Source organism: Vidua chalybeata, chromosome 24 (genome assembly GCF_026979565.1).
Source record: "Vidua chalybeata isolate OUT-0048 chromosome 24, bVidCha1 merged haplotype, whole genome shotgun sequence".
Lineage (NCBI taxonomy): Eukaryota > Metazoa > Chordata > Aves > Passeriformes > Viduidae > Vidua > Vidua chalybeata.
In genome coordinates, this window is record NC_071553.1 from 3,150,383 (window position 1) to 3,162,878 (window position 12,496).

Consider the following 12,496-nt stretch of genomic DNA (forward strand, 5'->3'; position numbering starts at 1 on the left):
ACTGGGAGCACTGGAGCTGTGCCCAGTGCCCCAAACCAGCCCAAACTGGGAGCACTGGAGCTGTGCCCAGTGTCCCCAAACCAGCCCAAACTGGGGACACTGGAGCTGTGCCCACTGCCCCAAACCAGCCCAAACTGGGGACACTGGAGCTGTGCCCAATATCCCAAACCAGCCCAAACTGGGGGGACTGGAGCTCTGCCCAGTGCCCCAAACCAGCCCAAACTGGGAGCACTGGAGCTGTGCCCAATATCCCAAACCAGCCCAAACTGGGGACACTGGAGCTGTGCCCAGTGCCCCAAACCAGCCCAAACTGGGAGCACTGGAGCTGTGCCCAGTGCCCCAAACCATCCCAAACTGGGGACACTGGAGCTGTGCCCACTGCCCCAAACCAGCCCAAACTGGGGGGACTGGAGCTGTGCCCAATATCCCAAACCAGCCCAAACTGGGGGGACTGGAGCTGTGCCCAATATCCCAAACCAGCCCAAACTGGGGGGACTGCAGCTGTGCCCTCTCCCATAGAAGAAACATCCAAATTTGATTAATAGCACTGAGATTACAAGTGTGTAGTTAATTAGAAGTGTGTGATATCACAAAGCAGAAAACTTAAAGTTCAGAGTTTTAAAATATAATAAGTTATCAAGATAACAAAGAGTTTTAAAATACAGCAAGTTAAATATTTTAAGGCAGAAGCAATTATTCTTCTTTACCTTCTTCCTCCTTCTTCACTTTCTTCCTCCTTCTTCTTTGTAAGTTTGAATATTATTTTCTAATTAGACAGAAAAGTCTACACTGCGGACTTCAAAGAATTAATTACTGAGTTAAAAGTGAAAATAATTTAAGTGTCATTTCTTAATTAGATAGTTTAACCTTAAAAAAACCTTCTAACAAGAGATGGTTGACCATTTTGTACCTCGTTAATGAAGGACTACAAAGAGTTCTGTGTCCCACCAGCTCGGGGTGGAGGGGACCAGCAGTGGGGTTTGTGGCACCCAGCCCGGGACTCAGCAGGAATCAGGCTCCTGATGGCCTTTGGGGTGTCCTTGTTCCCCTTTCCTGAGGGCTTGAAGAGCTTCCAGTGCATGGCCAAGTGTGAAATGAACCACGGGACATTTGAGCAGCACCGGGGCTGAGGCAAAGCTCAGGCAAAAAAATTTCAGGTGCAGCAACCCAAAGTTTTGAACTCAAACAAGGAAATAATCCCTGTCTTAAACGGGAACGTGCAGGCACTGTTTGTGGCCAGATCTGGAAAGGGGCAGCAACAATCTGTGCAAAGATAAATGGCAGGGAATATAAATATAAATATAAATATAAATATAAATATAAATATAAATATAAATATAAAATATAAATATACATAGAAATAGAAATAGAAATAGAAATAGAAGGAGATGATTGGAGGGTGGCAGGAATTGTTAAAGGGTGTTGGCACCCTGAGATCTGCAGCTTCTGCTGTATTTTCTTGAGATGAAAAAAAAGAGAAGAGAAGGGAAAGGGAGGAGGAAGAAGAGAGAAGGGAAAAGGGAGAAGGAGAAGGAAAAAGGGAGAAGGGAGAAGGGAGAAGGGAGAAGGGAGAAGGGAGAAGGGAGAAGGGGAGGTCTGATGCCACGGCAGGTCCCTCACACCTTTTGGCTGTCACTGACCCCTCATTGCCAGCAATGCCTTCACCAGCCCCCCATCCCCACAGCACAGGGTTCAGAGCAGGAGTGGGATCTGCAGAGCACCATCAGCACCTTTTTTCCTTTTAAAATTCCCTTCTTTATGGCCCAGGACAGGTCAGAGCCGCGGGGCCGGCAGGGAGGCAGCGCCCTGCCCTGAGTGGCCAGCGGAGCATTCCAGCGGTTGCCACAATCTCTCCCTTTTGCTTGATAACACAGAAATCAGCAAAATCCCCTCCCCGGCGTGAGATTTGTGAGGATTGCCGAGAGAACACTCAGGAGGGCTGGACATGGTGCTTCTGTTCCTTTTAGCAGCTCTGCTGCCAGGTGAGTCAGCAGGACACGAGTCCCAGCCCCTGAGAGGAGCAGGTAGAGCTGGAACTGGGGACACGGCTGAACCCTCCCCTGGACACCCCACACCTCCACCAGCGGTGTGGGACCCCCAACACCTCCACTGTGTCGGGGTTTGCCTGCTTGGAATGACCCCAAAATTCTAAAAGTCCTTGTTCCCCTAGCTCAGCAGCTGAAGCAGAGGTCTGGAATGTGTGAAGTCGAGTTTTCAAGGTTGTTTATTTTTCCTTATCTAAAACTTTCTCTCTCTGACCTGCCGAGGTCCGCCTGGTACAGGAGCCACAGCAGTATCTGCCGAGTCCCGGGTGTCTCCCACATTACAAACTCAAAATTACATGTTGCCCATTTACAGCTCTGTGCCAATGCCCACCACCTATGTCAGACAGTGAATCTCTACCTTAAACCAACAGAAAAGTGTCACCATCACACCAGGACATGGAGGACAAGAAGAAGGGAAAGAAGGCTAGGACACGCCCAGATTCCTCCATCTTGTACCCCTGAATCACATTCTAAAAAACCCCAAAATTCTACTTTTCCACCCTGTGTCGATTCACCTATCACACTTCTCAAACCCTTTTGGCTTGTAATTCCTCATACAGAGTTGGCAGCCTCTCCCATGGGCTAGAATTGAAGCCACAGGTGTTTTTGACTTCTTGCCAAGGTCCCCGAGCCCCCTGCCAGGGTCTGGAGACAGCCAGGGCAGCCAGAGGGATGTCCTGGACTCTGACACAGCTGCAGGTGTGGGAGCCAGTCCCACCTCCCCCTGTCTGCAGAGAGCAGCAAGGTCTGGGAGAGCTGGGAGCAGAGCCCCAGCAGCATCCCCAGGGAGAAGGATGCTGCCAGGTCAGGCAGAGTTTGCAAATGCCAAAGGGATTTTCCATTTATTTCTGCCCTTGACCTTTAACTTCAGGCTGGGGGGGTCCTGTAAGGGGCAGTGAGGGGTCCCCCCATCTGTGCCAGGGGCTCTGTGGCACCAGGGGCACTCAGTGGGGGAAACACCACATCCAAAATAGACTTTCTGTGACACCAGGGGCACTCAGGTCAAATCTGGAAAGGGGCAGCAACAATCTGTGTAAAGATAAATGGCAGGGAATAAAAATAAAAATGTAAAAAAAAAAAAAAAAAGGAGATGATTGGGGGTGGTAGGAGATGTTTAAGGGTGTTGAAAACACCACATCCCAAGTAGATTTTCTGTGGCACCAGGGGCACTCAGGTCAGATCTGAAAAGCAGCAGCAACAATCTGTGCAAAGATAAATGGCAGGGAACAAAACTTTTAATTTTTTTTTTTAATTTTAAAAATGGAGATGATTGGGGGTGGTTGGAGATGTTTAAGGGTGTTGGAAACACCACACCCCACGTAGATTTTCTGTGGCACCAGGGGCACTGAGGGAGAGGAAACACCACACCCAAAGCAGATTTTCTGAGCCCTGTGTCCCCTGGTGCCCCTCAGAAGCACAGCCCTGCCTCGAAGGAGCCGTGCTGGGCTCTGCTGGCTGGCTGGGAGTAACCAAACCCTTCTGTGTGTGTCCCTCAGAGCCCACTGCCAGCAGCCTCTACAGCTCCAGGTTTGTGGCAGGAGGCCTCGGAGGGTCCATCACCCACCAGTGCTTCTACTCCACCACCCCGGCCAACAAACACGGGCGGAAATATTGGTGCAAAGTAGCGGCAGACGGGCTCTGCTCCACCATCATCTCCAGCAGCTTCACCTCCAGCGAGTACCAGGGCAGGGTGGCCCTGGGGGATGTCCCCCAGAACGGCACCTTCACGGTGACAATGACGGGGCTGAGGAGCGGCGACTCGGGCACCTACAGGTGTGGCATTGGCAGCACCAACGAAGGGCTCTACGCCAGCCTCAACCTGACTGTTTTGGCAGGTAGGATTTTGGGAGAGGTTTGGCATCAGGTGCCTCAGCTTTTTTCTGTTAGACAGATATTTATAATGTTGGGGTGTAAAAGCACGCAGGTTTCGCCAAATCAGCTGTTCAGAAATGTGAAAGGATTCTCCTTCTCCTGCCTGTTGGAAACACAGGTTTTAGAGGTTCTGGGGAAGGGCACAGGGGAAATGTCTGAGTGAATGGAGAAGTAAAGGAAATAACTGATGGAATTGCAGAGTGTGAACTATATGTGTGGCTATTTTTGAGTTATTATAAGCTAAAAAGATGAATATTTCTTATCCTAGAGCAGAGCTCAGGAGCACGGCCTGAGATAACTTGTAGAGCCAAAAGGATGGGACAGGTTTTGGGGGGCTCTGTGTGCTGAGAGTCCCTGTCCTGCTCTCTCCCTACAGACACCACGGTGTCGAGGCCAACCCAGCTCATCCGAGGGGAGCTCCACGGCTCTGTCACAGTCCTGTGCCCCTCTGGGGACACCCAAAGTGACCAGAAGAGGTTCTGGTGCAAAGTGGGCAGAAGCAGCTGCGCTCTCATCGCCAGCTCTGATGGCTTTGTGGGCAGGAGGTACCAAGGACGGATCGTTATCACCCCTCCGGAGAGCTCTGGAGCTTTCAAAGTCCTGATAAATGACTTAAAGGAGGAGGATTCGGGGCTGTATCTGTGTGGGACGCAAGGATTGAGGGGTCAGGACAACCCACAGGAGGTGGTTCTGCAGGTGGCCACAGGTAGGACAGGGCATGGGGGGCTCAGTGCTGGGTGAGGGGCATGAAACGCTGACTCTGTGCCCTCCCCTGCAGCCTCCGCCCTTCCCAGGAGACCCAAATTCCTCAGCGGCATGGTCGGGGGCTCGCTGTCCTTCCAGTGCCACCACGACCCCAAGGGGACCTACGAGAAGAAGTACCTGTGCAGGTGGAGGGGAGGGAGCTGCCCGGTGCTGCTGGACGACGAGGGATTCGTGCTGGAGTCCCACCGAGGGCGGGCGCGGATGTCCAGCAGCCAGCCCGGGCTCGGCAGCTCCACGGTGGTGCTGGGGCAGCTGAGGGAGGAGGACGCAGGCTGGTACTGGTGTGGGGCCAGCAGTGGGGACACTGAGCTCACGGCCTCCCTGAAGCTGCTCGTCCGCAAGGGTAGGTGGTGGCATGGCCTGGTGTCTTGGTTTGAACAGACAGGTGTCTGCTAAGGAAGGCAGGAGCCTCCCTGGAAATGGAAAAAAAAAAAAAACCAAAAACAACAAAACCAAAAAAACCAACCCCCCAAAAAAAAAAACAACCCAAAAAAAAAAAAAACCAAAAAAAACAACAAAACATGTAGACCCCCTCCCTCCAAATTGTTATAAATTTGAAATTAAGGGGGGCTCTCAGGCAAAAAGTATGGGAGCAGGAATAACAGTTCTTTATTAGGGAAGGAAATAAAAAGATAAAATAAACAATGCAGTGAAGCAAAACAACACTGCCAGAGGCAGAATACAACCTGACACCTTGTTGGTCAGGGTGTTGGTGGCAGTCCAATTGGGAATTGTGGCTGCAGTCCTCCTGGAGTGGCAGGTGTGGTTCTGTTGGATCCTGTAGGAAAGGGTGTAGTTCCTGTAGAAAAGGGTGTAGTTCCTGCAGAAAAATATGTAAATCCTGTAGAAAAAGGTGTAGCTCCTGTAGGAAAGGGATGTAGTTCCTGTGGAATACAAAAGGGTGCAGTTCCTGTAGCAGGGTGCAGTTCCTGCAGTTCCTGTAGCAGGGTGCAGTTCCTGTAGCAGGGTGCAGTTCCTGCGGTGGAAGAGGCAGCTGTTCCTCTGGGAAATGCAGCGCAGGAAAAGCCTGAGTCTGGTGTCCCATGCCCCAGATTATATCCAGGCAGGAATGCTCGGCTCCTCCCCCTGGGCGCAGCATTCCCCATGGGATGTTCTCGCTCTTAGCAGTCACTTTATCAGCAGATGGCTCCCCTGGGGGAGGATGGGTTGTGGAAGTTAAGGAAAGCTGCTCACTGAACAGAAAACAGCTGCCCTACAGATGGAAATGGAGTTCATCGTGCCCCGCAGTCTGGGACACCTGGGTGGTCCCCAAACTGTTCTGCATTTTCCTTTCATTATCAGCAAGCAGCTGGTGTGATGGTGAAGGCTTTCAGGGGTGAGAGAGCTGAACTTTCCAAAGAAATGTAATAGGTTTGGGTGATATTATTGATTAGTTATGATGCAAACCCCCAGGATGTGACATCCTGGTCCTGCCAAATGCAGCACAGGGAGGTGTTTGGCTCTGAAGATAAGCTGAAGGTTATCTTGCAGTTTGAGAAACTGCAGAGTGTAAACAGACAGATCCATGGAACTGCTCCTCTGGCAGTGGCAGAACGAGTGGGGTTACAGCAGGCATGTTTGCCAGGTATCCAGGTTTTCATTAGTGCTTTTACAGCACTCCAGGGAGAGCAGGAACGCCTGACTCTGGTGTTTTTTCACACAAGATGTCAGGCGAAATGTGTAAATCTGTGCTAAATCTAACAAACACATTGCCCCTGCCAAAGGCTGGGTAGTAAAGCCTCAAATTAATGTTCTCTGTAGAAACCTGCTCCTCACGGGGCCCTGGAGCAGCCACTCCTGTGAGAGCCACGGCGCCACGTCCTGCTGCCCACGGCACAGCCAGGCACCGCGGCACGGCACACGAGATGGGCACTGTCCCCAGGGACACCACAACAGGCACTGTCACCTATGGCACCACCATGGGCACTGTCCCCAAGGGCAGCGTGATGGGCACTGTCCCCAAGGACACCACAACAGGCACTGTCCCCAAGGGCACCAGCTCCCCGCTGCTCACTGCCACCCCTGGCACCTCTGCAGCCTCCCCAGGTGACACCTTTCAGGAGAGGTGAGTGCACAGCCACACCCCTGGTGTTTCACAGCCTGGCTGCCCCATTCCCAGGGCCCTGTGGAAGTTGTGCACAGCTGAAAACACCTCCAGGAGACACGAGGAGGGAGAGAAGGTGGTGAGATCACCTCATGTCTGTGCACACTTGGAGCTTGGCTCTGACCCTCCTGGTGCTGGCTGCTCCTGTGGAGCAGATGCCAGAGTCAACAGCCGTGCTCCTGCCTGATTCCCTGTGCTCAGGTCGCTGCCAGGACCTTGGGGAATGTTGCTGAGGTTTGAGCAAGAGCCCTGGTGAACGTGTGGCTGCTGCACAGCCCAGGGCAGCCCTCCCCGAGCCCTGCAGCAGCCAGGAGCCCACGGGCACTGCTGGGAGCTCGCTGTTGAACCAGGAGTGAGCTTTGGGCAAGGCTCATCCGAAGGCTGGGAGGGTTTTGGCCAGGAATTATTCCCTGGTCATACTCCAGGGACATTATTCAGGGCATTCTGGACATTCTGGACATATCCCTGGACATTCTCCAGGGTCATTCTCCAGGGAATTATTCCCTGGTCATTCTCCAAGCCAGTTCCTGTGTCTCACCTCAGTGCAAGTGGCTTCCCAGTGGATTTCCCTCCTGTGAGCAGCTCCAACTTCTCCCCGAGGTGTGGCCACCAGCCAGGCCTGCTGGAGGGATCAGGTGCACCAGGAATTGCAGGGCCAGCCAGAACCCAGCTGGGCAAAGTCCACAAATCCAGTTCAGTACCTCGGATTCTCATCCACCCTCATCCTCCCCATCCCCAGCTTCCCCCAAGCCACAGCATCCTGGCAGAAAGAGGGAAGACACCTTCCAAACATGTGAGGGTTGTAACAACTCACCAAAAGGATGTATTGCTTGTGAATTGGTATTGTGCTTGTGAATTTGTGTTGTGTAAACAGCTCATTTTCCCTTTGGAGGGGCGAATTCAGCTGGCAGCAGAAATCCCACACAGCAGCTGTAGAAATCACTTCCTCATAAGACAAACTCCAGATCAAATGATTTCAACGCTCCTTGACTCTGTTGACTTTGCTTTGATTCAGAGTTTACAGCTCCTTGGTACTCTTCAGTGTGAAAACAACCACATGCACCACAAAGGTGACTCCAAACCTAATTTAATCCTGGTGCTTCATCTTCCCAGCTCCTCAGGTGAACCACAGCTGCTCCCAGTTGTGTTACCAGCTCTGCTTTTGCTGATTTGCATCACCATCACCATCCTCACCCTGGCCAAAATCAAGCTTCAAAAGCAGACAGGTAAATTGGCCAGGCAACGCCTTTTGGGGCTGCAGTGGTTGTTTTGCAAGGGCTTTGCTTGTGATTTCCAAGGGCTGGAGTCTGACCCGTGCAGTATTTCCATCTCCCAGACACGTGTCCGTTCTGCAGCCCCAGAGCGTGGCTGGACCTGCAAGCAAAGTCCTCGAGAGGTTGTTTGGTTTTGTTCTAAACCTGGTCAAAGGCAAAGCAAATGAAGGAAATGGAAATCCTGGAGCCCTGCTGAAAGCAAGGCTGGGTTTTTGTGTATAGAGGATTTGTGGCTCCGTGGGTGATAGAAAATCCTGGAGGGAGGGACCTGTGTGGTGTGAGTGGCTTCACTCTGGGCAGCTTCTGGGGCCAAATCCAGCTCATTCCATGCAAAGCTGGCAAGGACAGGCCCAAAAAATCCCTTCTAAGAAGTAATCTGCAAAGATTCATGCATCTATCTTAATCCAGACCATGTTATATCCATAGAAATAAATTTAGGGACAGAAAACCTTCGGCCATGGCAGCGGTGAGGGGAAACACGTCATTCACAAGAAGGGGAACTGTGAAATAATGGCCTGATTTGGTGTCTGACACGCTGGAATACTTCAAGAGGTGCTAGTGGGGGTGTTCCCTGCAGTGCATCCGTGTGTTTTGTTTTAAAGGAGGGGAAAGAAACCCCACGGGGAGCCTGGAGCCAGCTTTGGCCCGTGCTGGGCTGAGCCCTGGAAAGGAGGAAAGGATGGAGGAGAACCCGAGCCCAGGAGAGGAGCAGGAATTCAGGATGGGCTCTGGCAAATGTAGGTGGGTGTTTGCTGAAACTGGCACTGCAAGTGTCGTCTCCCTTGATAGAAGAGAATAAACTCACATTTTAAGCAGGGAATTTGTGGCTTAGTGAGGAAAACACCTCCACAGGAGAGGCACCAGGTCTGAAGTCCAGGAATTACAGCCCACAGCCCAAGAACCACATTCTGCTGCCAAACTCCTGCCTTTACTCCTTACCAAGAAACCTTAAGCCATGGATTTCATAAGACTTGGATTAAATCCTACATCAAGATTATATATTTATTGCAGGGCCGATTATAATTTTTGATTGTAAGCAGTAAAGCTGTTATCTCACTTCCTGCCTCTTTCAGTAAATTCTGATTTCTTATCACCTGTCTCAGCATTACACAGAAGTAATTATTGTTCACTGTGTTGCAACCATGTCATTCTCTTTTGTTCTATTGTGCAGGGCAATCTCTGCTATCCTTGGAAATATCAGCATGACCAACTTCTATGTAAGAGTCTCAGAATGTTGATGCTTTTTAGAGAAAAGCTGCAAAAATCGTCTGAGCAAATATTGTAAAGGGTATCTAATCTGTAGGAACTTGCACCAGTGAGAAGGACTCCACTGAAAAAAAAATTAGTGGAATAGTGGCTCAGAAATTTGGTGATTTCATGTTCTCACTCCAATGCACTCAGAGCCAACAGGGTCCTAAATATAAATAATAGAAAGAAAAATTACACTTCCCCTAAAACCTTGAAAATCAACTAAACTATCAACATTCTGTGAAAAACTCCAAAAAGGGAGAATGAAACCCAGAAATTATTTGTGCCTTTTCTTCCCAGATGTCTGGGCTGGGGTAAAGCCTGGGATAATTCTCTAAACCAAGCAGGAGCTTGACTCCAGAAGTCCCCTCTGGACCCAGGTTTTTCCACCTTTCTGTTCTCAAAACTCCTTAAAATATCATTTTAAATACCAAGTTTGGCATAAACCCAGAAATACCTATGAAATTACTTCTACAAATGCCACAGAGAGGCTACGCCAGATCACAGCTTCTCTCTGTTTCATTATTTTACAGTTACCCTATGAGGAAAAATTACTTTTCAAGGTGCCTGATGAAGACTTGAGCCAGAACCTTCTGTGAAAGCCCCTGGGTACCTGAGCTGGGAATTTTCTTTGTGGAAAGCCAAGCCCCCAACACCTCCCACTGCACTCCTCAGAACCCAAATCCCCTTTACTGAGAGCTGAACCCCCACGCTGCCCAAATTGCTCCGTGTTTTGCAGAAGAGAGAATAAAATAACACCCCTGACCTATTTGTGGGTTGTTTCTCTGAGGGAAAAGTAAAGCTGGGGAAGGAAGGACCTTTGTGGCTTCAGCGTTGCTCATATCAGAGAATCACAGAATTGAGAAGGATCAGGCTGCTCAAAAAATAAGGATTTTCTGTGGTTTTATTTTTTCTTTTTTTTTTTAAATCCTGATCCATGGAGTCATTTCCCAACACATAAAGCACGTCTCATTTCAGTTTCTCAGACACCCACATTCCCAAAGTGCTGTTTTTCCTTCACCTCTCCTGCAGGGATGTCCACAGCTTCAGAACCAGCTGAAATTCAGCCCAAAGGCAGCCCAGCCCCGAGCTGCAGCGTTGGTTTCACGCTCAGATCGGGGCCCATGCTGCAACCTGCACTCCCCAAATAAAAGCAATCCGAAGGTTGTTTGTTTTCTGGGGATGCCAAAATGCTTTGGAACCTGTGACTTGGCAGGGAAACGCTTCCTCGTGTGCCGAAGCAAGGAAACACATTTCAAATATATTTGCATGAGGCAGGGGTTGGTTTTACTGGAAACCTTGAGGGTGAAAAGGGGGGTTTGGTTAAAAAAAACCTCTTCATTCACCTTGGATTAATTTTTGCTCCTTGAGATGCACCAGCAGGTAGAGGTTCCCATATTTCTGCCAGGTTTTCCTCTGCCCGTGGCCATCCCACCTTCCTCTGCAAGGTCTTAAAACCACATTTCCATCCCTGTGCAGGATCCAGCAGGGCAGCTGATCCCCAGGGATCCGGGCCTGCGGGAGTGGGAGCTCCAGGAGAGCAAACACAGCTGTGTCCACCCTGGCCCAGGCAGCACAACTGGTGGCCATGAGCAAGTGAAGTCCTGCCAGCGTTGCCTGGGGAATGTTTGGAATGCCCAGGGAAGCAGCACTGGTGGGAAATTGGAGGGGATCAGGGCTTGTTCCCATCGAAGAGAGGTGGGGGAGGCTGCTCTCTCAGGCCAAGATCCCCGCCAAGCACAGCGACAGCCAAGAGCTCCTTCCTCACCCCAAGAGCTCCTTCATCACCCCAAGATCTCCTTTCTCACCCCAAAAGCTCCTTCATCACCCCAAGAGATCCTTCCTCACCTCAAGAGCTCCTTCCTCATCCCAAGAGCTCCTTCCTCACCCCAAAATATCCTTCCTCACCTCAAGAGCTCCTTCCTCACCCCAAGATCTCCTTTCTCACCCCAAGAGATCCTTCATCACCCCAAAAGATCCTTCCTCATCCCAAGAGCTCTTCCCTCACCCCAAGAGATCCTTCCTCACCTCAAAAGCTCCTTCCTCACCCCAAGAGATCCTTCCTCACCCCAAGAGCTGGACATTCATGGAAAAAATGGAGCTCAACACCCTCAGCTAAATGAAAGGTACTTCCAAAGCTGGCTTTAGGATGTGACAAATCTGTTGAAGATCCCAATTCTGGATGAGGCTCTTGCTTCTCCCAGACAATGCAGGAGCTGCCATCCTGTTCAAACACATCAGTTTGCACTGAGTGGATGAGAACAGCTCCAGTCAGAAGGAATTCCTGCTTTTGCATCATTAAAATGGAGCAAAGCAAGGAATCACAGCTGCCCTGGCTGCTCGGGTCCTGCCCAGGCAAAAAGCTGGCACAGAGGTACCCAAAAGACTCTCCATGGACTTGACCCCACAGAGCCACCAAGCTCCTTCCCAAAGGAGGAGGATGAGGAGCCCTGGACCTTTCCTGGGAGTCCTCCAGCCCTGGGGTGGCTGTGATCAGGAGGGGACACCCTGGAGGGCCAGCAGAGCTGGGCTGGGCATGGGCTGGGCATGGGCTGGGCAGTGGCTGGGCAGTGGCTGGGCATGGGCTGGGCAGTGGCTGGGCAGTGGCTGGGCATGGGCTGGGCAGTGGCTGGGCTTTGGCTGGGCAGTGGCTGGGCAGTGGCTGGGCAGTGGCTGGGCAGTGGCTGGGCATGGGCTGGGCAATGGCTGGGCATGGGCTGGGCAGTGGCTGGGCATGGGCTGGGCAGTGGCTGGGCATGGGCTGGGCAGTGGCTGGGCAGTGGCTGGGCATTCGCTGGGCAGTGGCTGGGCATGGGCTGGGCTTTGGCTGGGCAGTGGCTGCGCTTTGGCTGGGCAGTGGCTGGGCAGTGGCTGGGCAGTGGCCGGGCTTTGGCTGGGCTTTGGCTGGGCATGGGCTGGGCAGTGGCTGGGCATGGGCTGGGCAGTGGCTGGGCTTTGGCTGGGCAGTGGCTGGGCAGTGGCTGGGCAGTGGCTGGGCAGTGGCCGGGCTTTGGCTGGGCAGTGGCCGGGCTTTGGCTGGGCAGTGGCTGGGCAGTGGCCGGGCTTTGGCTGGGCAGTGGCTGGGCAGTGGCCGGGCTTTGGCTGGGCAGTGGCTGGGCAGTGGCCGGGCTTTGGCTGGGCAGTGGCTGGGCATGGGCTGGGCAGTGGCCGGGCTTTGGCTGGGCATG